This window comes from Eretmochelys imbricata, chromosome 9 (assembly GCF_965152235.1).
Source record: "Eretmochelys imbricata isolate rEreImb1 chromosome 9, rEreImb1.hap1, whole genome shotgun sequence".
NCBI classification, from domain to species: Eukaryota; Metazoa; Chordata; order Testudines; family Cheloniidae; genus Eretmochelys; species Eretmochelys imbricata.
The window spans coordinates 49,485,296-49,511,396 of NC_135580.1; the positions used below are offsets into that span (position 1 = coordinate 49,485,296).

General features: G+C 44.4%; 1 protein-coding gene across 6 annotated transcripts in view; it reads left to right on the forward strand.

The window, feature by feature from the left end:
- MAP3K13 (mitogen-activated protein kinase kinase kinase 13) overlaps positions 1 to 26,101 on the forward strand; it is a 140,568-nt gene that overhangs the window by 34,943 nt on the left and 79,524 nt on the right. For all 6 annotated transcript variants that reach the window (XM_077826624.1, XM_077826628.1, XM_077826627.1 and 3 more), the window contains one exon: positions 6,963 to 7,117. The gene's annotated coding sequence lies outside the window, so the exon portion shown is untranslated. The remainder of the gene's footprint in view (positions 1 to 6,962; positions 7,118 to 26,101) is intronic.

Consider the following 26,101-nt stretch of genomic DNA (forward strand, 5'->3'; position numbering starts at 1 on the left):
TTGGATGAGTGTGTTGAGGGTAGTATTGTTTGAAAAATATTTGTCAGGGTTTCCTCCCCACTCTGAACTCTGGGGTACAGATGTGGGGACCGCACAAAAGCCCCCTAAGCTTATTTCTACTAGCTTAGGTTAAAAACTTCCCTAAATCCTTTGTCCTTGGACAAATCCTTTTGTCCTTGGACAGTATGCTGCCACCACCAAGTGATTTAGACAAAGAATCAGGGAAAGGACCACTTGGAATTCCTATTCCCCCAAAATATCCCCCCAAGCCCTACACCCCCTTCCTGGGAAGGCTTGAGAATAATATACCAACCAAATAGGTAAACCAGATTCTTAAAAAACAGAACTTTATTAGAAAGAAAAAAAAAAAGTAAAAGAAGCACCTCTGTAAAATCAGGATGGAAGGTAACTTTACAGGGTAATCAGATTCAAAACACAGGATTCCCCTCTAGGCAAAACTTTAAAGTTACAAAAAACAGGGATAAACCTCCCTCTTAGCACAGGGAAAATTCACAAGCTAAAACAAAACCTAATCTAACGTGCCTTGTCTTATTTACTTACACTTTTTGCAGTATTGAGACTCATTTTAGGATGGTTTATAGGAGGAGTTTTCTGACCTGATGCTTCTCTGCTTACCAAGAGAACACACAACCCCCCCCTGGATTTGAAAGTATCTTCTTTCCCCATTGGTCCTTTTGGTCAGGTGCCAAGCAGGTTATTTGAGCTTCTTAACCCCTTACAGGTAAGGAGGAATTCTAGGCTACCCTTAGCTGTTTGGTTATGACAGTATTAGAGAAAGTATTATTGTACATTAGTGCAATGCTGGCATAGGACATGAAAATTGAGTGCCAGTTGAGGTCTTGAGGTGATGTAAATTTGGGGACATTAGGTCAAGCTGTTCCTGAGATAAAGTACTCTCCAAAGTGACCTGGTTTTGTTTTGTTTTTAAATCGCTTTCTTATGTTGCTTTTTTCTGTGTCAGATATGAAGTTTCTCTTTAATTTATGGTTTCCTGGCTTCTTATTGTTTGCTGTGTCCTGAGGGGAGAGATTTAAACAACTTTAAGTTGACAAGGGAATTAAGAAATTGCTTTTCTTATTATATTTTTAATTTTCCATTTTCATAATTAGTGAAGATCAAAAAAATTGTAATGAATAAATTTATTTCAATTGTCTGCAGGTGAGTGGAGACATTCATAGTTCACAATTATATGGTGAACTATGTCTTCAAATAAAACTTGATCTGTAGCTTGTTTATGAACAGTTCATTGTGAGTATTCAGTATTTATAATTCAAACTGGTTTCAGAGTGATAGCCGTGTTGGTCTGTATCAGAAAAGAAACGAGTACTTGTGGCACCTTAGAGACTAACAAATTTATTTGGGCATAAGCTTTTGTGGGCTAAAACCCACTTCATCGGATGCATGCAGTGGAAAATACAGTAGGAATATATATATACATAGAGAACATGGAAAAAATGGGTGTTGCCATACCAACTCTAATGAGACCAATTAATTAAGGTGGGCTATTATCAGCAGGAGAAGAAAAACTTTTTGTAGTGATAATCAGGATGGCCCATTTCAAACAGTTGACAAGAAGGTGTGAGTAACAGTAGGGGGAAAAATTAGCATGGGGAAATACATTGTACTTTGTGTAATGACTCTTCCAATTCTGCAGTTTCTCATTGGAGTCTGTTTTTTGAAGTTTTTTATGTTGGAGAATTGCGACTTGTTACAGTTGGTATGGCAACACCCATTTTTTCATGGTGTGTGTGTGTGTATCTTCCTACTGTATTTTCCACTGCGTGCATCCGATGAAGTGGGTTTTAGCCCACAAAAGCTTATGCCCAAATAAATTTGTTAGTCTCTAAGATCCCACAAGTACTCCTCGTTTGTTTTTTTTGTAATTTGAACTGTTTTACATAAACACAGCTCATGTTGTGTGTTTCTGTTCTCAGTCTTAGCGGAATGTAACACTTAGAACCAGGATTCTAGTGTGAATGTTCACAATTACAAATTCACAGTTCACATTCTGTGAATATTTTGCAATATTCATTTTAAAGCTGCCTGTTTCAGAAAACATTCCTGTCAGTGTATTAACTTTGTAGAATAGTCACAGAAAGCTAACACACGAAGGGGTGCGGGAATGGAAATTGTTCTGCAAGTAAAGTTTTTGCTTCTGACTGAACAGATTTCAGTCTCTCCCAAGTCATAATTAAAGGTGTTTGTTCCGGTTTTATATTTTCTCTTAAAATAATAATGTTGTTACAAACCTCCAAATACCTTATGATTTGTTATATAAAGTCTGTTTATGTTAGAAAGATTTAAAGTCCTATAAAGTCAATTTAGTGTAAATCCAAGTATTCAGACTTGAAGTAGGTTTAGTACTATATAATATTTTCAGTTTCAAAATATGTAAACACACCTGTGATCTGATTCTCCAATGACTTGACATACTGTGGGAGTAGTTTGATTTCAATGGGGATATGCACAATGCATAGTTAAGCAGATCCCCATGTCTTTGCAGGATAAGGGCCGTAGGCACTTGTCTTTTAGAAATAAAGTCTCTGACCACAGCAACAAAATTGTGCTAGAGTCACTGAGTCCCATCTTCTATATCTATACCCAGTGCAGAGATTTTGGTAATTAAAGCTGTTCTGAAAGAAGGCTTTTTTTCCTTTTATAACATAGTTTTATTTTTACACAAACAAAAAAAATAATTTCCCCACACATCTGAGTGTGCGTGGGGGGGAGCAACTAAGGGTTGGAGGACCTTAATTATTAGTACTAGGTCTACTGTGAAGAGGTCTTTGTCTGATGTGTGTTTGTAGGAGTAAGAACAGTCCATTTTTGAGATGATTGTATCCAAAATTTATTATGTTCTGAAACTGTCATGCCTTAACTGCATCAGCCAAATGAGCCATTGGCTTGGAGGAACTTTGACTTTTTTCTAGGAACTAGTGCTATCTGTAGATAATGGGAACATGATAGTTTTCTACAAGTGTTTGAAAGGTGTAAACACAAAGGAAGGAGACTAATAGTTTAGGGTTGTACACTGGGATATAACCAGGTGCGATAGAATATAATTAAGAAAGAGAAAATTTAGTAATGAATGAATGGAAAAAATGTAATTTCTAAAATCCATTTGATGTGGCATATTCTTTCAAGGAAAGTGCTGTAAGCTCCATTACCTAGGACACGTATTCATATATTCCAAGGCCAGAAGGGATCATTGTGACTCTGAGCTCTGGTATAACCCAGGCCATAGGATTCCCCCCAACATCCCCCCCAAAAAATTCCTAGAGCATATCTTTTTGGAAAAACATCCAATCTTGATTTAAAAATTGTTAGTGATGGAGAATCTACCATGACCATTGGTAAATTGTGCCAGTGGTTAATTACTTTTACCATCAACAATTGATCTTATTTCCAGCCTGAACTTGTCTAGCTTCAATTTCCAGCCATTAGATCATGTTGTTCCTTTGTCCGCTAGATTGAAGAGCCCATTAGTAAATATTTGTTCCCTGTGTAGGTACTTACAGACTATAATCAAGTCACTCCTAAACCTTTGCTTTGTTAAGCTATTAGTGCCATTGTACAAGGCACTGGTAAGACCTTGTTTGGTAACTAAAATTGTATATAGATTCCAATGTTCTAGAAAGATTAATTTAAACTGGAACAGGTGCAGAGGAGAGCGAGTAGGATGATGAGGGGAATGAAGGGCTCATTTTATGGGAAGAGGCTGGTCGAACTTGTTTAATCTAGCCAAAAGAAGGCTGAGAAAAGATATAATTGCTCTCTGTAAATATATCAGGGAGTAAATACCAGGGATGGTGAGGAGCTATTTAAGCTAAAGGACAATGTTGGCACAAGAAAAAATGGATATAAACTGGCAATGAATAAATTCAGACTGGAAACCAGAAAAAGCTGTCTAACCATCAAATTTGTTCGGTTCTGGGTCAGCCTCCCAATAGGAGTTATGTGGGCAAACAACTTAATTAGTTTTCAGAGAGCTAGACAAATTTGAGTGGGATTGTATGATGGGATTGCTTGTGATGGCAGGGGGCAGGGCTCAGAAGCAGTGTTCCCTTTAATTTTTCTCACATATGTGAAATGAATTTTATGTGCACCAATATAAAGGTTATGTGTGCCACATCACCTCCATATTGATGCACATAACAAAATTCATGTAAAGGGATGGGGCCAAGGGGTTCGGAGTATGGGAGGGGGCTCAGCGCTGGGGCAGAGGGTTGTGGTGCGTGGGGTGAGGGCTCTGGCTGGTGGTGGGGCCAGAAATGAGGGGTCTGTGGTGCAGGCTGCCCTGGGGCTATGGTGGGGGGAAAGGACTCCCCCAGCTCTCTCTCCCTGCAGCAGCAGCAGCAGCACCTGGGCTGGGGGGGATAGGCGCCTCTCCCCCTGCTGTGGCAGTTCCAGAGCTGTGGCTGGGTTGGGGCTGGGGAAGGAGCGCCTTCCCCCTCCCCCCCTCCCCACGGCAGGTCTAGGCTGGGGCTGGGTTGGGGCCAGGGGAGGGGCGCCTCTCCCCCAGCCGCGGCAGGTCCAGGTTGGGTTTGGGCTGGTGGAGGGACACCTATTTTCTGCCCACAGCAGCTCCGGGGCTGGGCTGGGCTGGGGCCAGCAGGGAGAGGCGCCTCTCCCCCGGCTGCAGCAGGTCCGGGGATGAGGGAGACACGCCTTTCCCCCCCGCAACCTGAGTGCCTGTGCCATGCTTAATAGGCTACTGTGCACATGGCCACGCAGCTTAGGGGGAACTGAGCTCCGCAGCCATGTGGTTCACTTCCTGTTTGTCTTGTGTTCCTAAAAGCTCATACTTCAGGGTTTTAGCTGGCTTCTTGCAGGGGTCGGGAAGGAATTCCCCCTTCCCCTGCCCCATTCTGTTTTTTTTTAATCTCCTTCCTCAGAAGCATCACGGATGGCCACGGCTGTATATGGGACATTGCATGGAGTAGGACAGACTGCTGAGGTGGTACAGAGAATTCTCTCTCAGGTCCTTGCCTGGCTGGTTCTTGCTCACATGCTCAGGGTCTAACTCGGGGGAGGGGTGGCAAACTTTTTGGCCTGAGGGCCACATTGGGGTTCCAAAACTGTATGGAGGGCCGGGTAGGGAAGGCTGTGCCTCCCCAAACAGCCTGACCCCCCCATCTTCCCCCTCCCACTTCCCGCCCCCTGACTGCCCCCCACAGAACACCTGACCCATCTGTGGCTAGTAATACTTGGCTCTAATTTAAGTTGTTGGGCTTAATGTGTGGGTGCTAGTGGCCTGTGTTATACCAAGTAGATGATCTAGTGGTCCCTTCTGGCCTTAAACTTATTGACTGTAAGGTAGATATAATGAGCTCCTTGACTATCATTATAAGGATCAGAAAACATCTTTAATCATTCTTGTTGATGTTCTCTGAACCCTCTCCAATTTATCAGTACCCTTACTGAATTTTGGGTACCAAAACTGGATGCAGTATTCTAGCACAGAAGTTTTCAAACTTTTTTTCTGGCGACCTAGTTGAAGAAAATTGTTGACGCCTGCGACGCAATGGAGCTGGGGATGAGGGGTTTGGGGTGTGGAAGGGGCTATGGGCTGTGGCAGAGGATTTGAGGTGCAGGGGTGAGGGCTGCGGCTGGGAATGAGAGGTTCAGGGTTGGGGGGGGCTCTGGGTTGGGGCAGGGGGTTGTGGTGTGGGAGGGGGTCAGGGCTCTGGGCTGGGGGTGCAGGCTCTGGGGTGGTGCCGGGGATGAGGGGTTTGGGGTGCAGGAAGGGGCTCCAGGTTTGGGGGGGCTGCAGGGGATTGGGGCACTGGCTTACCTCCAGCAGCTCCCAGTCAGCGGTGCAGTGGGGCCGCCAAGGAAGCAGAAGCAGCCAGCAGCAGGTCTGGCTCCTAAGCGGAGGCGTGCAAGAGGCTCTGCGCGGCTCTTGCCTGCAGGCACCACTCACCCCCAGCTCCCATTGGCTGGTTCCTGGCCAATGGGAGTGCGGAGCCAGTGGTCAGGGTGGGGGCAGCGCACGGAGCACCATGGCCCTCCCACCTAGGAGCCAGACCTGCTGCTGGCCGCTTCCAGGGCGCAGCGCGGTTTCAGAACTGGTAGGGACTAGCCTGCCTTCGATGGGCAGCATTAGCGACAGGACTTTTAATGGCCCGGTTGGTGGTGCTGACCAGAGCCGCCGCCACCCAGTGCCTTACATTCCATGACCCAGTACTGGGTCACGACCCGCAGTTTGAAAACCACTGTTCTAGCAGCAGTCACAATGGTTCTGAATACAAAGGTATAAACTCTCTTCTCAACTTGAGGTTTCCCTGTTTATGCATTCTGGGATAGCATTAGCTCTTTTGGCAACAACATTGCACTGGGACTTCCTGTGCAGCTGATCAGTCACCATGACCCCCAAATCTTTTTCAGAGTCACTGCTTCACAGGATAGAGTGCCCCATCATGTAATTCTGGCCTACATTCTTTCTTCCTAAATGTATACATTTATATTTTAGCCATTTTGAAACACAGATTGGTGAATTGGGCTCAAGCAAACAATCACTCTGTATTAGTGACCTGTCCTCTTCATTATTTACCACCTCCCCAATTTTTGTGTCCTGTCCAACCTTACCAGTGATTATTTATATTGGACTGGAAAATGTAGAACAAAATATATTGTGGAGAACAATTCTGTGCTATCAGGTATTGGACTAGATGATCTAATAAATCTTTTCTACCTTGGACTTGTATGCTTCTACTTAAGAGTGAAAGAAGAATAGCTAATATTGGATATGCTCGCCTGTATGTAGGTAGAGTTGTAGAGCATAATTGTAGAGGCCATGTCTTCATCCTACAAGAATGAAGTTTTCCTCTTGGCATTACTGATACACTGTTTTATTTTGGACAGCTCTTAGAGACAGTTTATTCAGGTCCATTCTTGTTTAAACACAACACTGATTTTTCTTTTATTTCTATTGGTTTTAGAGAGAAGAATCCAATATTGGACCGTCTTAGACACGCTCAGTGCAGCTTCAGAGAGCAGTTTGGTTTATCTAACCTGAAGAGGAAGCATATGGACAACAAGCCAAGAGGACATGGGCTTGCAGTGCACTTGGAAAAATGATCAGGCATCAGAACTGGTTTGTATCTAACTTGTGGTAAGAATGTGAATAACTTCAACAGATATAAATTCAAAGAGCGCAATTTTCTGCAAGTGCAGTCTTTAATTACCAGGTATATCATCTTCTCCTTCTTAAATAATGGCCACCTCCCATTCCTCCTGTACATAGACATGTCTAATATGTAAATTGCATACTTGTGTTACTATGAGCTATAGTGCACCTGGCTGGGGCTCAGTTCTGATGGGACTCATTTGGTGTGGATAGGGAGGGACAAGAATTTAAAGGGTGCCCAAAGCCTATGGGTACACTTTCAACTGAAGGTTTTTGTCTGGTCTTTTCAAATACAACTTGAACTTTCTGGGCCATTTTGATCCATCGCTGATCATGGATTCTCATGGGACAGCTTTGGGATGTCGTTCATTTTTCGTTTTCACTTTTCCTGGAAGCTGACTACTTTTCTCTAACCATTCTTTGTCACAGTAAGGGTATGTCTACACTACGGAATTAGGTCGAATTTATAGAAGTCGATTTTTTTAGGAAGCAATTTTATACAGTCGATTGTGTGTGTCCCCATTAAGTTGGCGGAGTGCATCCATAGTACTGTGGCTAGCGTCAACTTTCGGAGCATTGCACTGTAGGTAGCTATCCTATAGTTCCCGCAGTCTCCGCCGCCCATTGGAATTCTGGGTTAAGCTCCCAATGCCTGATGGGACCAAAACTTTGTCGCGGGTGGTTTTGGGTACATGTCGTCAGTCACCCCTCCCTCCGTGAAAGCAACAGCAGACAATCATTTCGTGCCTTTTTTTCATGCGGATGCCATACTGCTTTCAGCAGACGGTGCAGTAGGACTGCTAACTGTCATTGAACCACCGCATCTGCTGCAACTCTGCTCTCCTTGTCCCATGAATCCACCTCGCAGGTCCTCTATATGACCGTCGTCATCCACCGCTTCTGCTGCAACTCTGCTCTCCTGAATCCACCTCGCAGGTCCTCTCGTCGTTCTCTATACATATCTACTCTCGTGGCATCCGTCGTCAGCCACTACTTCCGCTGCAACTCTGCTCTCCTGCAGACACCATCTTGTGGCAAGCATGGAGCCCGCTCAGATCACCGCGGCAATTATGAGCATTGTAAACACCTCGTGCATTATCCTGCAGTATGTTCAGAACCAGAACCTGCAAAGGCAGGCGAGGAGGCGACAGCAGCGCGGTGACAAGAGCGATGAGGACACGGACATAGACTTCTCTCAAAGTACGGGCCCTGGCAGTTTGGACATCCTGGTGGCAATGGGGCAGGCTCATGCCGTGGAATGCCGATTTGGGGCCCGGAAAACAAGCACAGACTGGTGGGACCACATAGTGTTGCAGGTCTGGGATGATTCCCAGTGGCTGCAAAACTTTCGCATGCGTAAGGGCACTTTCATGGAACTTTGTGACTCGCTTTCCTCTGCCCTGAAGCATAAGAATACCAAGATGAAAGCAGCCCTCACAGTTCACAAGCGAGTGGCGATAGCCCTCTGGAAGCTTGCAACACCCGACAGCTATCGGTCAGTCGGGAATCAATTTGGAGTGGGCAAATCTACTGTGGGGGCTGCTGAGATCCAAGTAGCCAGCAGAATCACTGAGCTGCTGCTATCAAGGGTAGTAACTCTGGGAAATGTGCAGGTCATAGTGAATGGTTTTGCTGCAATGGGATTCCCTAACTGTGGTAGGGCAATAGACAGAACGCATATCCCTATCTTGGGACCGGACCACCTTGGCAGCCAGAACGTAAACCGCAAGGGGTACTTTTCAATGGTGCTGCAAGCACTGGTGGATCACAAGGGACGTTTCACCAACATCAACGTGGGATGGCCAGGAAAGGTACATGACACTTGCATCTTCAGGAACTCTGGTCTGTCTGAACAGCTGCAACAAGGGACTTACTTACCAGACCAGAAAATAACCGTTGGGGATGTTGAAATGCCTATAGTTATCCTTGGGGACCCAGCCTACCCCTTAATGCCATGGCTCATGAAGCCATACACAGGCACCCTAGAGAGTAGTCAGAAGCTGTTCAGCTATAGGCTGAGCAAGTGCAGAATGGTGGTAGAATGTACATTTGGAAGTTTAAAAGTGCGCTGGTGCAGTTTATTGACTTGGTTAGACCTCAGCGAAACCAATATTCCCATTGTTATTGCTGCTTGCTGTGTGCTCCACAATATCCGTGAGAGTAAGGGGGAGACGTTTATGGTGGGGTGGGAGGTGGAGGCAAGTCGCCTGGCCGCTGATTACGCGCAGCCATACACCACGGTGATTAGAAGAGCACAGCAGGGTACACTGCGAATCAGAGAAACTTTGAAAACCAGTTTCATGACTGGCCAGGCTATGGTGTGACAGTTCTGTTTGTTTCTCCTTGATGAAAACCCGCCCCCTTGGTTCATTCTACTTCCTTGTAAGCCAACTGCCTTCCCCCCTTGATCACCGCTTGCAGAGGCAATAAAATCATTGTTGTTTCAAATTCATGCATTCTCTATTAATTCATCACACAAATAGGGGGATAACTGCCAAGGTAGCCCGGGAGGGGTGGGGGAGGAAGGAACCGGGTGGGGTAGTGGAGGATGGGAGGAGAGAAGGACAAGGCCACACTGCACTTCAAAACTTATTGAATGCCAGCCTTCTGTTGCTTGGGCAGTCTTCTGGGGTGGAGTGGTTGGGTGCCCAGAGGGCCCCCGCCACATTCTTGGGCATCTGGGTGAGGAGGTTATGGAACTTGGGGAGGAGGGCAGGCGGTTACACAGGGGCTGCAGTGGCAGTCTATGCTCCTGGTGCCTTTTCTGCAGCTCAACCATACGCCGGAGCATATCAGTTTGATTCTCCAGTGGCCAAACAGGAAATGAAATTCTAAAGTCCCCGGGGCTTTCCTGTCTACCTGGTTAGAGCATCTGAGTTGAGAGTGCTGTCCAGAGTGGTCCCAATGAAGCACTCTGGGGTAGCTCCCAGAGGCCAATACCGTCGAATTGCATTCATACTACCCCAAATTCGGCCCGGCGATGTTGATTTCAGCGCTAATCCCCTCATCAGGGAGGAGTACAGAAATAGATTTTAAGAGCCCTTTAAGTCAACAAAAATGGCTTCATCATGTGGACGGGTGCAGGGTTAAATTGATCTAACGCTGCTAAATTCAACCTAAGCTTATAGCGTAGACCAGGGCTAAGTCATAAGAACAAAAAGTCATGCCTTTTTAACTTCAGAAATATGGTTACTGGTGAAGAGGACTCTGAATCTTCAGCTAGTGTAGAATATAGTGGCTCATTTCTTGAGATGAGCAAATAAAACCAGTGCTTTGTTATTTACATTGGCTATTTGTTTCTGGAGCAGCTCAAGGTGTTTGTTTATAATCTGTAAAGTCCTAAATGGCCTCATATGCAATTACTGGAGAGAGCTGTTCTGCCACAGGTATTGAGATCTTCTGGGTCATTCTGGCTGTCTGTTTCAGAGTTGAAGCATGCCACAGCCAGTGGAAATGCATTGTCCTAGTCACATGGAAAGAGAAAATGCAACGGATGTGGATTTATTAGGCTGCAGCTTTATTTCTTAACTCATCTGGGAACTAAATGGCAATAGTTTGTACAGTGATTCCTTCCTTAATCATTTCTACCTGGTGGAGAGCTGCCGTCAGCCCCCCACTCCTCCACAGCTAGTCCTAGCCTGGTGCTGGTACCCCAGCACCTTCCTCTCATATAAGGGTTAAGGGGCTGAGGAAATGGGGGTTATCTCCTCACTGTGCCAGACATTAGGAACCCCAGTCCCGTTCCCAGCTTCTTTAGGAGATGCATTCCTCCTAAGTCCCTTTCCAATTCATCAAGGAACGTGAACTTCCACTGGATGCCTGTCACCTGGTAAATTGCAACAACTTGAACCTTACATCCTGACCTACCCCACCGAGTCCCTGAGCTGCTGTGGGGAAGGCGAAACCAAAAATAAACAAACCCACCCTGTGCTGGCCAGACTGGTGGTGAGGGAAAAATTTCTTCCCAGTCCCCAAAGAGGCGATTAATGCAATAGCTCAGCGGTTCTCCAACTGTGGGTCAGGACCCCAAAGTGGGTCATGACCTGTTTTAATGGGGTTGCTGGGGTGGCATTAGACTTGCTGGGATAGAAGTCGAAGCTTGAGCCCCATTGCCCAGGGCCAAAGCCCAAGCCCAAGGGCTTTAGCCCTGAGTGGTGGGGCACAGGTTACAGGCCCTCTGCCTGGGGCTGAAGCCCTTGGGCTTTGGATTTGTTCCCCCATATCTGAGGTGGTGGGGCTCTGGCTTTGGCGGGACTCAGGCGGGCTCAGGCTTCGGTCCCCCATCCTGGGGTTGTCTAGTAATTTTTGTTTTCAGAAGGGGGTGGTGTGCAATTAAGTTTGAGATCTCCTGCAATCCTTGCAACATACCAGAAAACCTGGTCCTATGCTAATCCCAGGAACAGGACGGCGGGAGACACTGATGGGGTGTGAGAGCAGGCTCAGTCTGGAGGGACAGAGTTTTTATATATCCTTCCATATATGTGCAGGGCCAATGGGTTACTTGATTCCCACTGGCCTGTCCATTAGCTCAGGTGATGCCTTCCCTTCCCTTCCTCCCTCCCTCCCACCAGCCACTCTCTTCACCATCTGAGGGAAAAGAGACCCTTAAAGGAATCACTACCCTTTTTTCCCCACCAGTCCAGACAAAGCTCCCCACCTTGAGTTTCTGCAGGTTGAATGGTCTGTGGAGGGCCTGTGTATCTGGAACTTCCTGCCTCCAGCATTCCCGTTTGGTAAACTTCAGGTGTGATGTGAGGCCTATTTGTTTGGCTACGCTAGTGGCTCATTTCTTTATGGGTGGGGGTATTTATTAGCAAGCAGATTTACAATTGTTTTTCTGGATGTAAGAGGCCACGATGATGTGGTCGTGGGCATCAGTGAGTGCCTGAATATGCTATATCTGAACATTCGTTTGAATGCTCTTGTACTATTGGTTGACTGCAAATTAAATTTGCAAGGTGATGGCTAAACGTGGGAATCCCTTTTGCGCACAACAACAAATGGATCAATTATTACTTAATCTGTAAAACTTTTTTACAGTGACAATATTGTGATCATTTCATGTCTGACACACTGGAACAGATTACCAACTGATGGGATAAATACTCCATCACTTATAACTTTTAAATCAAGACTGACTGTCTTTTATAAAGACGTCACATAGTGCAATCACAAATTGTGCTCGATGCAGGAATCACTGGGTGAAATTCTCTGGCCTGTGGTTAGCAGGAGGTCAGACTAGATGATGTTAATGGCTTCTTCTGACCTTAAAATCTGTTAATTGGCTTTTGTCTTGTTGGTCTGCAGATTGAATCTGTGTAGTCTGCTTTTGGTTTTGGCATTTGGAATAAGTAGTTTTGCTCTCTGTCTCTTTTCCCAAAGGAAAGAAGAATTCTATAGTCTAAAATTTTTCAGATGTGCCTGCATGTGCCTCTGGTATTTCGGAATACATATGTGGTCTTCAGCATCTCTGCAATACTATATGTAGATTAGGTAATGATATTGTATAAGTGTATGCTAGCTGTTGCTAGATCATAGCAGTAGTCTTTACTGTTTAGCTTTGTCTATTTTATATTCTGAAAACTAAATAAAATAATTGTTTAAAATAAATAAAAATTGGGAACTGACAATAGAATCAGATGTCACCAGATAAGGATGTATTGCTACACAAATGCTTAGGTAAAGTTGCTATTTATTTTCAAAGTAGGAGATACTTGATATATTTAGCAATAGAATAACACCGGTTTGATTATTATACAAAATATTTGAGTTTTAATTGCTTTAGGTAACAGACTTGTTTTATTCAACCAAATGGAGAACAGGTTAACTTCAAAAGTACAGATTTTTGAAAGAGTACTTCATGATTACCCAATTTCTGTCTGCTTGAAGTTCCATTATAAATCATTCAATTTTATTAAAGGGAGGTTAGCCATCTAGCAATTTGAATTGCAGGCACAGGTTCCTTGCAGATGTTGTAGAAAGGAAATGATGTGTATACTTTAGGAATGAAGAACAGGGGAATGCTTTCATGAGAGCCAGGCATCACTGTTTTCTGTACATATGTTCATTGAAATGTCTCCTGTCCTTGTCTTTTAATTGTGAGTTATTATCTAAACAGTTTTACTGTTTTGGTTAGTGCTCAGGAATCAGCATAATATGGAAAACTTCCATTTCTTCTGGGAATCGGCCTGCAAAATGGTTTTACTAATAAATATTCTCATTTAAATTTCAACATGAAATTCTTGAGGAAATGTTACTTCATGAAGAGAATACTATTCCTTTCATTTAGCATTCTGTAATTAATTAAGGTTTGTGGTTAAGGTGGAATCTTTTCACAGGGGAATTAGAATTGCTTTTTGAGTTGAAACTGACTTTATCCTGGTGAAAGCAATCAGGTATTCAAACGAGAGGCCCAGACCTACACAAAACTGGTCTTCGTTTGTTCATCTGTCCAATGTTACTTTCATTCATCCACGATGGTTTCATGTCTTAATATTGTCAGTTAGTAGAGCATGTGCTTCTTGAGTACCTAGAGGAAGAAATTGAACTGGATCCACCAGTGCTGATGGTTCCAGTGGGCACATCCTCTTCCTCAGCTGATGAAGCAATTGCTCCATTATTTCCATCACTGCTGACAACTACAGGCAATGCCAGGAGCATTTGCAGAGGGTGGTGACTGAACTGCAGATCCCTCTTGAAGAGGCACATGACATGCAAAATAGACTTCTGGACACCCAGTGAACGAGGCCATTTTGGAACTTGCCAGGACAATGTGGCATACCCCTGTCTCCTGTGCCCCCACCCCAAAAGGGCTGAACAATGTTACTTCATACTAACTAAATGGGCAGAGTTCCTTTTTATCCCTGTTGCATTTTGGGGTTCAACCCAGACCAGTGAGGGGTTGTGTCACTGCCTGCCTAGCAACTCTCGGTGCCTTAAATGCTGTGTTGCTGTGTCTCACAGTCCAGACATCAACAGCCAGGCTACAAACATGCAGATCACACTTGGCTTCCACCACCCAGTTACTGTTCGCAGGGTGACACCAACACCCACCCCCCAGCCCCAAAATTCCCCAGTACCATCTCCCTGCAATGTCCAGCCCACTCCTGGAACACTCTCACAGAAGTTATTAAGTTTCCGGCTCCTTTAAAGAGATGGAAACAGCAGCTTGTTATCTTGACTGGAGTTAACAATCACTTCAGTTCAATCAAAGCACTTAGTTGGTTTAGATAAAAAGTAAAACAAGGTTATTTAAGCAAAAAGAGAGAGGCTTTAAGTGAGTTCAAGTATATGGGATAAAGATCAGAAGGTTTATAAACAACCCAAAGTAAAAATATTCTTTATAATGACTAAGGCCTAACTTAACAAGCTGTTGGCTTTGTTCAAGGTAGTTTCCTCACCAGTCTTCCTTTTCCAGCAGTGGCTGACTAGCTCTTAGGGTCCTCACAGAGTCCAAGTCACTGGTTTTGCTTGTCTCCTTGGGTGAAGGATAACTTTGGGGTTCTCTGCCCTCTCTTTATAGTCCAGTAAACCTTTGAAAAGTATCACTCTCAAAGTTCATTGACCCTGCTTCAAGTGACAGGAAGTCTTCCTGGGGGTGCAGTGTCCATCCCTCATTGAGATTGTTAAGTGATCACATTTTTTCCGCTTGTTCTCCTGATGACTTTGTTTGCCTGTCATGCAAACGTACTTTTCTTTGTCTTTGGTCACACCTTGCTCAATTTACATGGGGGACGCATTCAAACAGGCAGAACCTCATTCCTTTATCTGGAAAAAACTTGTTTATAATTTTCCCTTGACATGCCTGGTTTAACACATTTTAGTCATAATTCCAGCATAACTGTATCATCCTTTGTGGGCTGACCATACATACATCATGCAAGAATATCAGTGATCAAGGACTTACCAGTTTTCCAGCAGCACATTACATGACACCTTTTAGATGCAGATTATAACAGTAGTGAGTTGGGGTACATTGATCTGATTGGACTAGGTGGAACTCACTGCTAGATACCTTGGGAGAGCCCTTTGCCTTCTGGCATAGGGATGTTCTTAAGGTCATACCCGCCCAGCATTCAACTCCTTAGTAGTGCAGGGACCCATGGAGAGATCCAGGCTACAACACGCTAAATCAGCTTCAGCTGAAAAAGACACTAAATGCCTTGACCTTTTGGGGAGAAGGTATTTTCATCAACCAGCCTCCTATTTAAAATTGTTAACTGCCAAGCCCTGTAAGCAAAGTACTATTTCACAAATTATTCTAAATAGGTAGAATTCAAAGACAAACTTCCCCAGGCAGACAGGGCTCAATTTCAAGCCCTCATCAATGAGAGCATACTGGTGGCTAAAAATTAGCTCCAAGCAACCGTGGATGCAGCTGGCGCACTGCATCTAGAATTATTGCCAGAGTTGTCCTCATGAGGTGAGAATCCTGGCTTCACTCTTTGGCGTTCTCTAGGGAGGTCCAAAATATCATCTATGACTTGCCCTTTGGTCTAATTGCTTGATTGAGACGACTGATCACTCACTACTCTTGCTTAAAGACTCCAGGACAGCCCTCCACACCCTGGGCATCTACAGCCTGGCCCCGAAGAGAGAACCTCACAAACAAGCTTATAAATCCAGGCCCTCTCCCTCAACCATTTTACCATCGGTGCCCTTACAAACCACCACACAAATATCAAAGGGTGCAAAGACTCAGATATGTGGCTTCCTCACTTCAGCTGTCACCACTCAACAGGGCACTCAAGAACTGCATACCTGAATTAGATGCCCTTCTATACTGTCCCCCCTAACTTTTGATGGCTGCCTCACCTACTTTGCCCACAAGTGAAGGGCAGTAACAGACATGTGGGTGCTAGAGATCATCCACTCTGGCTAGCTGATTGAGTTTTGCACATCCCCGTCGCAAGCCCCCTTCCCCACCTCTCTTCAGGGACCACTCTCATACGGAGATTCTCTATAAGGAAGTGGGCTCTTGTCTTCAGGAAGGGGCTATAGAAGTGCCACCTAAACACCAAGGAGAAGAGTTCTACTCTCCATAGCTTTTAGTACCACAGAAGGATGGAGACTTATTCTTGATCTACAGCAGCTGAATGTCTTTATTTGAAAATCAAAATTCTGCATGATCACATTGGCATTGATAATCCCCTCCCTGGGGGAAGGCAAATGGTTCATGGAACTCAACATTAAAGATGCTTGCTTTCATGTGGACATTCACCCATCTCCCAGAAAGCTCCTCAGATTCCTGAGAGGAGCACTACCAGTTCAGAGTGCTCCCTCTTGGACTGACAAGAGCACCCAGTGGTGGCGGCCCAGATGAAATGAAATGGCTACACCATCTTACTGTATCTGAATGAGTGGTTCCTGATGGGTGGATCTAGCAAGGAGGTCCAGTCGTTGACATGATTCTTGCTTTGTCTTCTGGCATCCTTAAGTGTCTGTGTAAACAATGAAATGTCCTTTGGCTCCTGTGAAAACCATAAACTTTATTGGAGCAACCCTGGACTCAACCTCAGTGAAGGCCCACCATCCTATGAACAGATTTCAGACCACGAACAGACTGATAAGACCATTCACTATCAGACCCTGCACCACAGTCAGGGACTGTCTTTACCTACTAGGCCACAAGGCTGGATGTACCTGTGTAACACTATTTGCTGGGCTTCACCGCTGTTACTTGCAGCCCTGGCTCTAATCTGTTTACTCACCGGACAGAGACAGCATGAATACCAAAGTGACAGTCCCTCTCAAGGTCACAGCTTCTCTTGTATGACTGACGAACTCGGGAGATGTGCGTGCAGGAGTGCCTTTCCTTCCACCTACACCTGATGCGACCATAATCACAGATGCATTCCTGAAAAGATGGGGAGCCCACATGGACCGTCGCACTGCGCAAGGCACATGGTCTCCTTGGGAGGCCAGAATGCATATCAGTCTCCTGAAGCTGAGCGTAGTCTGCCTAGTATGCATTGCATTCCTTCCACTGTTTTGTCATATCCAGAGAATGTCAGATAATGTGATGAAAGTATTTTACATAAACAAGGCGGCGCAAAATCTCTTCCTCTCTGTACAGAGTCACGGAGTTTATGGAACTGGTGCATAAGCAACCGCATCATGCGCTCAGCAACATACCTGTCAGGTGCACAGAATTCTCTGGCCAAGAATCTCAGCAGGCATTTCTCCACAGACCCCGAATTGGAGATACATAGCTCTCTTCTGAACGATATCTTCACCCAGTGGGGAATGGTGTCTTGGGATCTGTTCGCCTCACAGACGAAAGAGAAATGTTGTCTATGCTGCTCTAGAGCAGGACATCCGAGGTGATGCCCTTCTGTTATGCCGTACAGACCATCTGATACATAGTTTTTCTCTCCTCCCCCCTGTTTCCCCCCTGCTTCCTCAGGTTCTTGAAAAATTCTTCATAACAGAGCCCAGGTCATTTTGATTGCAGCCAGGTGGCCCAGACTATTCTGGTTTCTGGATCTCCTCCAGACATCAGCCCATCCTCCTATCAGTATCTGACCCTTTCTAGATCTGTTAACTCAGGAGACCTGCAGGATCGGACATCCCAATCCAGACCCTCCTCATCTCACAGTATTTGGATGGGTGTCAGACCTAGAGCTTTCATGTGCAGAACCCATTTGAACTGTTCTCAATCACAACAGAAAACGCTCCACCATATAATGCTATCTAGCTACATGGAGGTGTCATAAACATAGAGATAAGGATAATATAAAATCCCTTCTGGGAAGCTGTTCTAAATCACTTTACCTGTAAGGGGTTAAGAAGCTCAAATAACCTAGTTGGCACCTGACCAGACAGGCCAATGAGGAAAGAAGATACTTTCAAATCGGAGCGGGGGGAGGGTTTTTGTGTGCTCTCTTTGTTTCTCTCTCTCTCTGTCCAGAGAGGGAGACCAGGCAGGTGAAACATCTCCTGAAAACATAATTGAAACGATCCATCTAAGGTTACAAAAATTGTAAGTAAGGGCAAGGAAATGTGTTAGATTATCTTTTTGGTCTAGCTTGTGAATTTTCCCTATGCTAAGAGGTAGTTTCATTCCTGTTTTGTAACTGGGAAGCAGAGTCAGAGGGGAATCCTCTGTGTTTTAAATCTTTTTATTTACCCTGTAAAGTTACCTTCCATCCTGATTTTGCAGGTGTGATTCTCTTCCTTAATTTTATAAATAAAATTCTTCTTTTAAGAACCTGGTTGATTTTCAGTGTCTTAAAAACCAAAGGGTTTGGTCTGTGTTCACATTGTAACCAATTGGTTAGTGTATTATTCTCAAGCCTCTCCAGGAAAGGGGGTGAAGGGGCTTGGGGGATATTTTGGGGTAATAGGGACTCCAAGTGACCCTTTCCTGAATTTTTGTGTGAATCACTTGGTGGTGGCAGCAATACCATCCAAGGACAAGGAAAGGAATTTGTGCCTTGGGGAAGTTTTTAACCTAAGCTGGTAAAATATAAGTTTAGGGGGTGTGACATTATTGACTTGAACTGGGACCATATAGATCATTGTTGCAACCAAGGTCCTGTAGTGGCACCAAATCTTATATAAAGGGGGTCAAATGAGGTGTCTAAGACAAGGTTATGGTTTGCTGGTTATGATTATGCTATCTGTGTATGTGTATCATTTTTATAGTTGAAGTAATGAATATTGGCTCTATAATGTCTGTATTTCAAACTTATGCTATGCTTCTGGGTGACACCCCAGACAAGTTGGTGTCAGCTCTGCCTTGCCTGCTTGATGGCCCATTAAGGACCATCAGCCATACAACTGACCCATTGAGAGAAGGCAGACATGTCTTGGGACTCAACAAGGTATGCAGGAACATGCCTATGGACAGAACTCTGAGGTTTTTCCAGGCCATGTGATGGACAGCTTGTCTTTGGACAGACCACATGGCAAGAGAATATAAAAAACTGCTGCAGCTCCTCCATCTTGTCTTCAATCCTGCTTCATACTTCTGGAGGAACTTTGCTACACTGAAGCTTTGAACCAAGGACTGAAAGACCCATCCCAGCTGTGGATGTTCTCCAGAGACTTGATTTGAACCTGCAGTTTATTCTATCACTGCTGCAAGCCTGAACCAAGAACTTTGCCATTGCTGTATGTCACTGATTCCATTTCACCAATTCTAACTCTCATCTATATTTCTTTCCTTTTATGAATAGACCTTTAGATTTTAGATTCTAAAGGATTGGCAACAGCGTGATTTGTGGATAAGATCTGATTTGTATATTGACCTGGGTGTGGGGCTTGGTCCTTTGGGATCGAGAGAACCTTTTTTCTTTTACCGGGGTATTGGTTTTCATAACCATTTGTCCCCATAACGAGTGGCACTGGTGGTGATACTGGGAAACTGGAGTGTCTAAGGGAATTTGCTTGTGTGACTTGTGGTTAGCCAGTGGTGTAAAACCAAAGTCTTCTCTGTTTGGCTGGTTTGGTTTGCCTTGCCTTGCCTTGCATAGAAACCCCAGCCTTGGGCTGTAACTGCCCTGCTTGAAGCGATTTGTCCTGAATTGGCACTCTCAGTTGGGTCCCCCCAGAACCAGCCTTGTTACAGGGGGTCTTTCATGCGGGTCCCCACATCTCTACCCCAGAGTTCAGAGTGGGGAGGGAACCCTGACAAGGTGTTTCTGTAGAGCCAGTTATCCTTAGAATCAACAGGCATCCCTGCTATTTTAGACCATCTCCCATCCCTCACAATGTCAGGACTTTCCATCAACTTGCTGCAGGTCCGCCTAGCAGAAATCAGTGCCTTCCTTCTCCAATAGAAGGCCACTCTCTCTTTATTCACCCTACCATAGTTCAGTTCCTGAAAGGTCTTGTTAGGACCTTTCCACCAGTGGTGAAACCCACACCACAATGGGACCTCAACCTGGAACTCTCAGTACTTACTGGAATATGTTTCAACTGATAGGACATGGACCATGTAACCATCTATTCATGAAGGTCCACTTTTTAGTCACCTTCAGATTGGGTAGTGGGTGAGTGAACTGGGAGCACTCATGGTTGACCTGCTATGCAGTATATTTCATAAGGAGAAGGTTCCCTTTGTCTTCTCCCAAAATTCACCCCCAAGGTAATTTGAGTTTCATGTGAACCAACCTATTCAGTTACTAGTATTCTTTCCAAAACTTCATGCTACCAATGAGGAGAGGAGACTGCACTCTCTCTCAACATCAGAATGCCAAATCAGATCTGTCTGCAAAGAATGAAACCCATTAGGAAAACAGCAAGATTATTTGTTGCTATGCCAAGCAATCAAGAGGACAAGCACTTTCTGCTCAGAGATTCTTTAACTGGCTGCATCATTCTCTGTTATCAACAGGCAAATAAATACTCTTCCCACAGACAGGATGAGGGCACAAGCAACTTCAATAGCATCTCTTCGAGAAGTATCTGTACTGGACTTTTTAAGGTAGCTACCTGGAGTTCCATCCACGCCTTTATGAAATGTTATGCCTCGTCTGCAGATACAACTGTTGGGACAGCATTATTACAGGCATCTATATACCATCTGCATCCTCACGCCCTTTTCCTGTTTGAATACTGCTTACCAGTCACCCACATGTGAAATACACATAGGGACCAGCATTCAAAGAAGAAATGGAGGTTATTTCAAGATATATGGTCCCTATCTGTATTCCACTACCTACCCTCCTTCCCCTATGCTTTGGCTTTAGTCTGATTTCACATGAAGAGGAACTGAAGAGATGTTGGTCCGCATTGCCCCTTATGTTCTTGGCTCAGAGCATAGGGAAGCAACTTCACAGGTGTGGATCGACGACCGCTCCTTGCTACAAATCTCTGGTCTCAGGCACCTGGAATGCATGCGTAACCATGTGTGGAATACAGATAGGATCACACATCTTGAAGAAGCTCCAGCTACAGGACAGTAACCTCTACTTGAATATAACACCATGTTAGTTAATATTTTCTAACACAACTCATTTTTCCAAAACCCCAGGTGTGATATAAAACTGGTGCTCCCTGGAGCTAGTCAGACCTAGCAGTCCCCTAGTAGTGGCCAGCTGCTCTCTATCCCTGCAGTGAATGCCTGGTAGTATCTGGCAGTAGACATTAGAGTGAGCCTGCATGGCTTCTTCAAAAAGTAGGCATTTAAAATGCCATGCAGCATTCTCTGAGGCATTCTGCCTGTGTATGCCTTGCACAGAATGCTTCAGAGTGCTTCTGCTTGGTTTCCATGCTGTCGCAGACCCCTAATGCATTTGGTACAGAGTTGGATGTTTTGAATCCAAAAAGCATTTGAACAAATGTTGCACTGCTTTAAACAAAAAATAAATAAATAAAATTTAACATTCACTTGAATAATTCTGAGGCGGCGATAGCTTGGTATATTTTTTTGAACAGCATGATCCATTGAGTAGGAAATTGGACTGAAATCAGGAGTGCTAGGTTCTGTTCCCAGCTCTGCCATTGCCCTGCTGTTATCTTAGGCAAGTCATTTAATTTCTTTGTGCGTCTGTTTCCCTATCAATAAAATGGGGATAATTTCATTTACCTTCATGTGTAAAGCAAGTAGAAGCATTGACCAGTAAAGATAAAACAATTGATACCTGGATGATAGGTATCTACGTCTACCCTAAACATTGTTGAATGGTTGCCTTGTTGCTTAGACTGAAGATTTAACCCAGCTGGACATCAAACTTCAGAAGGTCAAATTCACTGTTTGTTGCCTCCCTGCCTTGCTGTTAAGTCTGAAAAGTTTCAGATGCCTCATTTATGTATTGGCAGATCAGGGCCATTATTGGAGAAGTATGCAAAAGCCCTTCCCTTTCTGAGGTCATTAACACTCTTTCAGGATACATAACCTCATTCTCTGCTAGAAAGGCACAGGTACCCACAGAAGAAATGCTGTGCTGCTAGATGGCTGAACATTTACAGCTTTACCAGGTGTCATGAACTTGAGATCATTCCTCCCTTAGAAACAGCATTAGGCAGTTGAGTCTCACGTGCTGTGGTGGGGGCTGCTGTGCTAGGAGTTTTGGTTTAAAGATTTGGAGTTTACAATTTAACTTTTGCCCATCCCTTCATATTCTGCTCACTCTGCCTATTCCCTTCTAGCAGTGGTTGATGGGCAGGCTTTCTTACCTGAGAAAGGGAAAGAGGATGTGTGTATCTGCTAATTTCCCATCGCAGGAAGCACAGCCAACAGTACAAATATCCTCTTGTGTTTAAAACAGTGAGAGGGCTTCTCTGTTCTTTCTGCTGAATCTTTAATGTAGAACCTTTTCTCCCCCACCCTCACTGTTAAAATTCATAGAATCATAGAATATCAGGGTTGGAAGGGACCTCAGGAGGTCATCTAGTCCAACCCCCTGCTCAAAGCAGGACCAATCCCCAATTAAATCATCCCAGCCAGGGCTTTGTCAAGCCTGATCTTAAAAACTTCTAAGGAAGGAGATTCTACCACCTCCCTAGGTAACGCATTCCAGTGTTTCACCGCCCTCCTAGTGAAAAAGTTTTTCCTAATATCCAACCTAAACCTCCCCCACTGCAACTTGAGACCATTACTCCTTGTCCTGTCCTCTTCTACCACTGAGAATAGTCTAGAACCATCCTCTCTGGAACCACCTCTCAGGTAGTTGAAAGCAGCTATCAAATCCCCCCTCATTCTTCTCTTCTGCAGACTAAACAATCCCAGTTCCCTCAACCTCTCCTCATAAGTCATGTGTTCCAGACCCCTAATCATTTTTGTTGCCCTTCGCTGGACTCTCTCCAATTTATCCACATCCTTCTTGTAGTGTGGGGCCCAAAACTGGACACAGTACTCCAGATGAGGCCTCACCAATGTCGAATAGAGGGGAACGATCACGTCCCTCGATCTGCTCGCTATGCCCCTACTTATACATGCCAAAATGCCATTGGCATTTTGTAATTAGTATTAATTACAGCTGTGGAAGACGATATTCTGGAGAGATCCCTTGGGTTTGGGATTTATAGCTATATTTCCCCTGACAAATAGCTCTGCTTCTGCCTCTGGACCCACAAGGGCAGAGAGAACCCTCCTATGGAGAATTGCTGGAGGGGATCTCTATGAAGAGAAACTAGTGAATTAAGAGACATTTCTTTTCTTTTCTCTCCCCCTGCCATCCTCCAAACAACTTGTGTGTTTTCTGCTCTGACTAGAGGGATTTCTTCAGTTCCCTCACGCAGACTTTCTCTGTGCTTTGTTCATACTGTAGGTTCCCTCCTTCCCTTTGTTTATGGACTCAACTTTCTCCAGATCTGTCTTTAAAACAAAGCTCAAACTTTTTTCTCCCCTCCCCTTCCTTCCAGTTCATTTTTCTCACTGTGCTGCCACTTGGTTGTTTATCTCTCCTGCACTTGTTCTAACCGGGAGCTTTCCCTCTGTGTAGCACGCAGGCAGGACAAAACTGAGTCATGGAAACTAGATTGGCTCCCATCTACCTGAAGAAAATCCTCCATTCTCTTTGCCTCTCAGGAAGCCTCCCAACTTGCTGTGCTACCTGCCCTGCAGAGCCCAGGAAAATTCTCTGAAATTGGGGAAGAACTGTTTTTTCCTTGGCATTGACCTTCCTCTTCCTTTGGGTTAAATGTTGGGAAAGACCGTGTGTCTGCAGGGACTTTCTGCTCCATGGGTCTCCTTGGTAGTTCCCCTCAATGTGCTATACCAGCTGGCCAAGAAGATTATGAAATCCATGAAGTGCCTCTGTTCACTCCTGCTGATGCTGGTTTGAGGGGCTCCTCTGCATCTCCTGTCAACAGGAGAGACCTCCCCTTCTTTTCTTCAGATCACTGTCTTACGAGGAGTAAGTGCAGTAACAGCAGTGAAAGACTCGGCTCAAACCTGCTACCCCAATATCTGTTTCAGTAATGTTGGCATCCTCTTTTCAGCAATGAGGGGACAAAAGCACAGGTCCCCATGGAACCGATACTCTTAGCAGGAATCTAAAGACTCCTCTTGAGAAAACACTAGTGATTCAGACCATATCAGACTGCTCTTCCAGCTAGGTTCTAGTACTGACCCTTAGGCAAAATATGGCCTCATAGAAATAAATCCCTTTCTGGACAATGTTCTCTCTTGGGGTCGCTCAGAACAAGCCCTTCAGAACACCAGTATAGCAGGTGCTCTTACCTAGAGATTGGAATGTCTTGGCGTATTTTTAGTGCTTTCCCTTATGGTAGAGGAGTTTGGCTTCCACCCAAACAATAAAATCCTCCCTTTCCAGGGCATACAAAAGTAGCTGAGTAGGCTTTCACTTTTCCCTCAGACTCACTGATGCAGTGTTCTTTATATCTGTAGTAGTTGCCCTTCCACCAGGACTAAGCATGTTAATGCAGTACTTGAAGGATGGAGCTTCCTCTGACCTTCACTGGAAAACCTAGGGGTCCCTAAATAAGCACAAGTGCAAACTCAAAGCATCAAACCCAAAAAGCTCTCTTCCTTCTACTTACTCCTTCATCTGCCTCTTCCTACTCCCGGCAGTTCTTTTCTGTTCTGAGCCTCAAACAGGTCTTTGTGTAGTCCTTCTGTTCTTTCCAACATGCCTTACAGCAGACTACAAATGTCAGGGTACCAATGGTGACTACATCTCCCAGAATTCCTTTGCTTCAGAGGCCAAGTCCCAGCAACAAGTGAGCTGATGACCCCTGTTGTTAAAGTGACCCAGGGACACTTGCTTCTTTACTGTCACCATTTTTTAGTAAATTTCCAGATGAGCCAGCTAAATCTTTCTCAGGAGATTAAACATCTTTAAATTATAATCAACAAGGAAATAATCCACTGTCAAAGAATACTCCATGGATTTGGAACACTTTTTCTATACCTGGTGCAAGACTGAAAAGCTGAATCCAAAATTTCGATTCTAGAACTTCAGCAGAATGGTTTATTTATGTGGCTTGTAGTGACCAAACTTTCTGTAAGACAAAATCGGAGATATATGTTCGATCCTAGGAACAAGTAAACTGTGGGAGAAAGCTCTATTTACTCACCCTTATATTAGGTTTCAGAGTAGCAGCCGTGTTAGTCTGTATTTGCAAAAAGAAAAGGAGTACTTGTGGCACCTTAGAGACTAACCAATTTATTTGAGCATAAGCTGTAGCTCATGAAAGCTTATGCTCAAATAAATGTTAGTCTCTAAGGTGCCACAAGTACTCCTTAGATTAGATTATTTCTCAAAGCTGCATCCCTTCTGAATTTCCAAGAAATACATAAAATGGTTTCATGGAAACTACTGGTAGTTTCAGATGCTGTTATGAAATCACCCTTCAAGGTACTTCCATCTGTATCTCTCTCTTCTTTGTCTCCATTAAATGTACTTCATGATCTCTAACACGCCTGCAGGTTGGATTTCAGAGCTGGAAGCTTTGTCTGTGAGGTATTTTTCCCCACAGGTAAAGTTGTAGGCTAGTTACAGCTAGCTTTTATTGCTGAAGTCAATTTAAATTCTGTGTCTTACAACTCCCAGGAAATTTTGCTTCTTTTTTTTTTTTTTTTAAATCCAAAACCCAAGAATTTAAAAGGAAGGATTGGCACCTGCTTAATGTCTGAGCTATCAAAATATGTGATAAGGACAGAATCATTCAGAAAACCAAAAACATATATTTGTCCCCTACCGTCCTACAATTACAGGATAGAAAGCATCTAAAACCTCAGTTGCTGAAACTCTGTGCAAGAGCAACGTACCAGGTTAAAGGTATGAATCCTTTGGGATTCCTTAGAGCTATCCGATGAGAGGCATTTTCATTTTTTGTGGACAGAAAAGTCCTTTGAATCTGATAAAAATTGCAAGGCTACTACATGGTAATCTAGGCATATTTTCTCCTGGCATTACAAACTCCCTATAAAAGCAACGGTGGATGCAGCCTTTGGCAGAATGCCGCAAGCAGTTACTCCCTCACAAATCACTTGTTATATAGTGTTGTGTGCAGCTATTCTGAAGCTCTTTCTCGGGG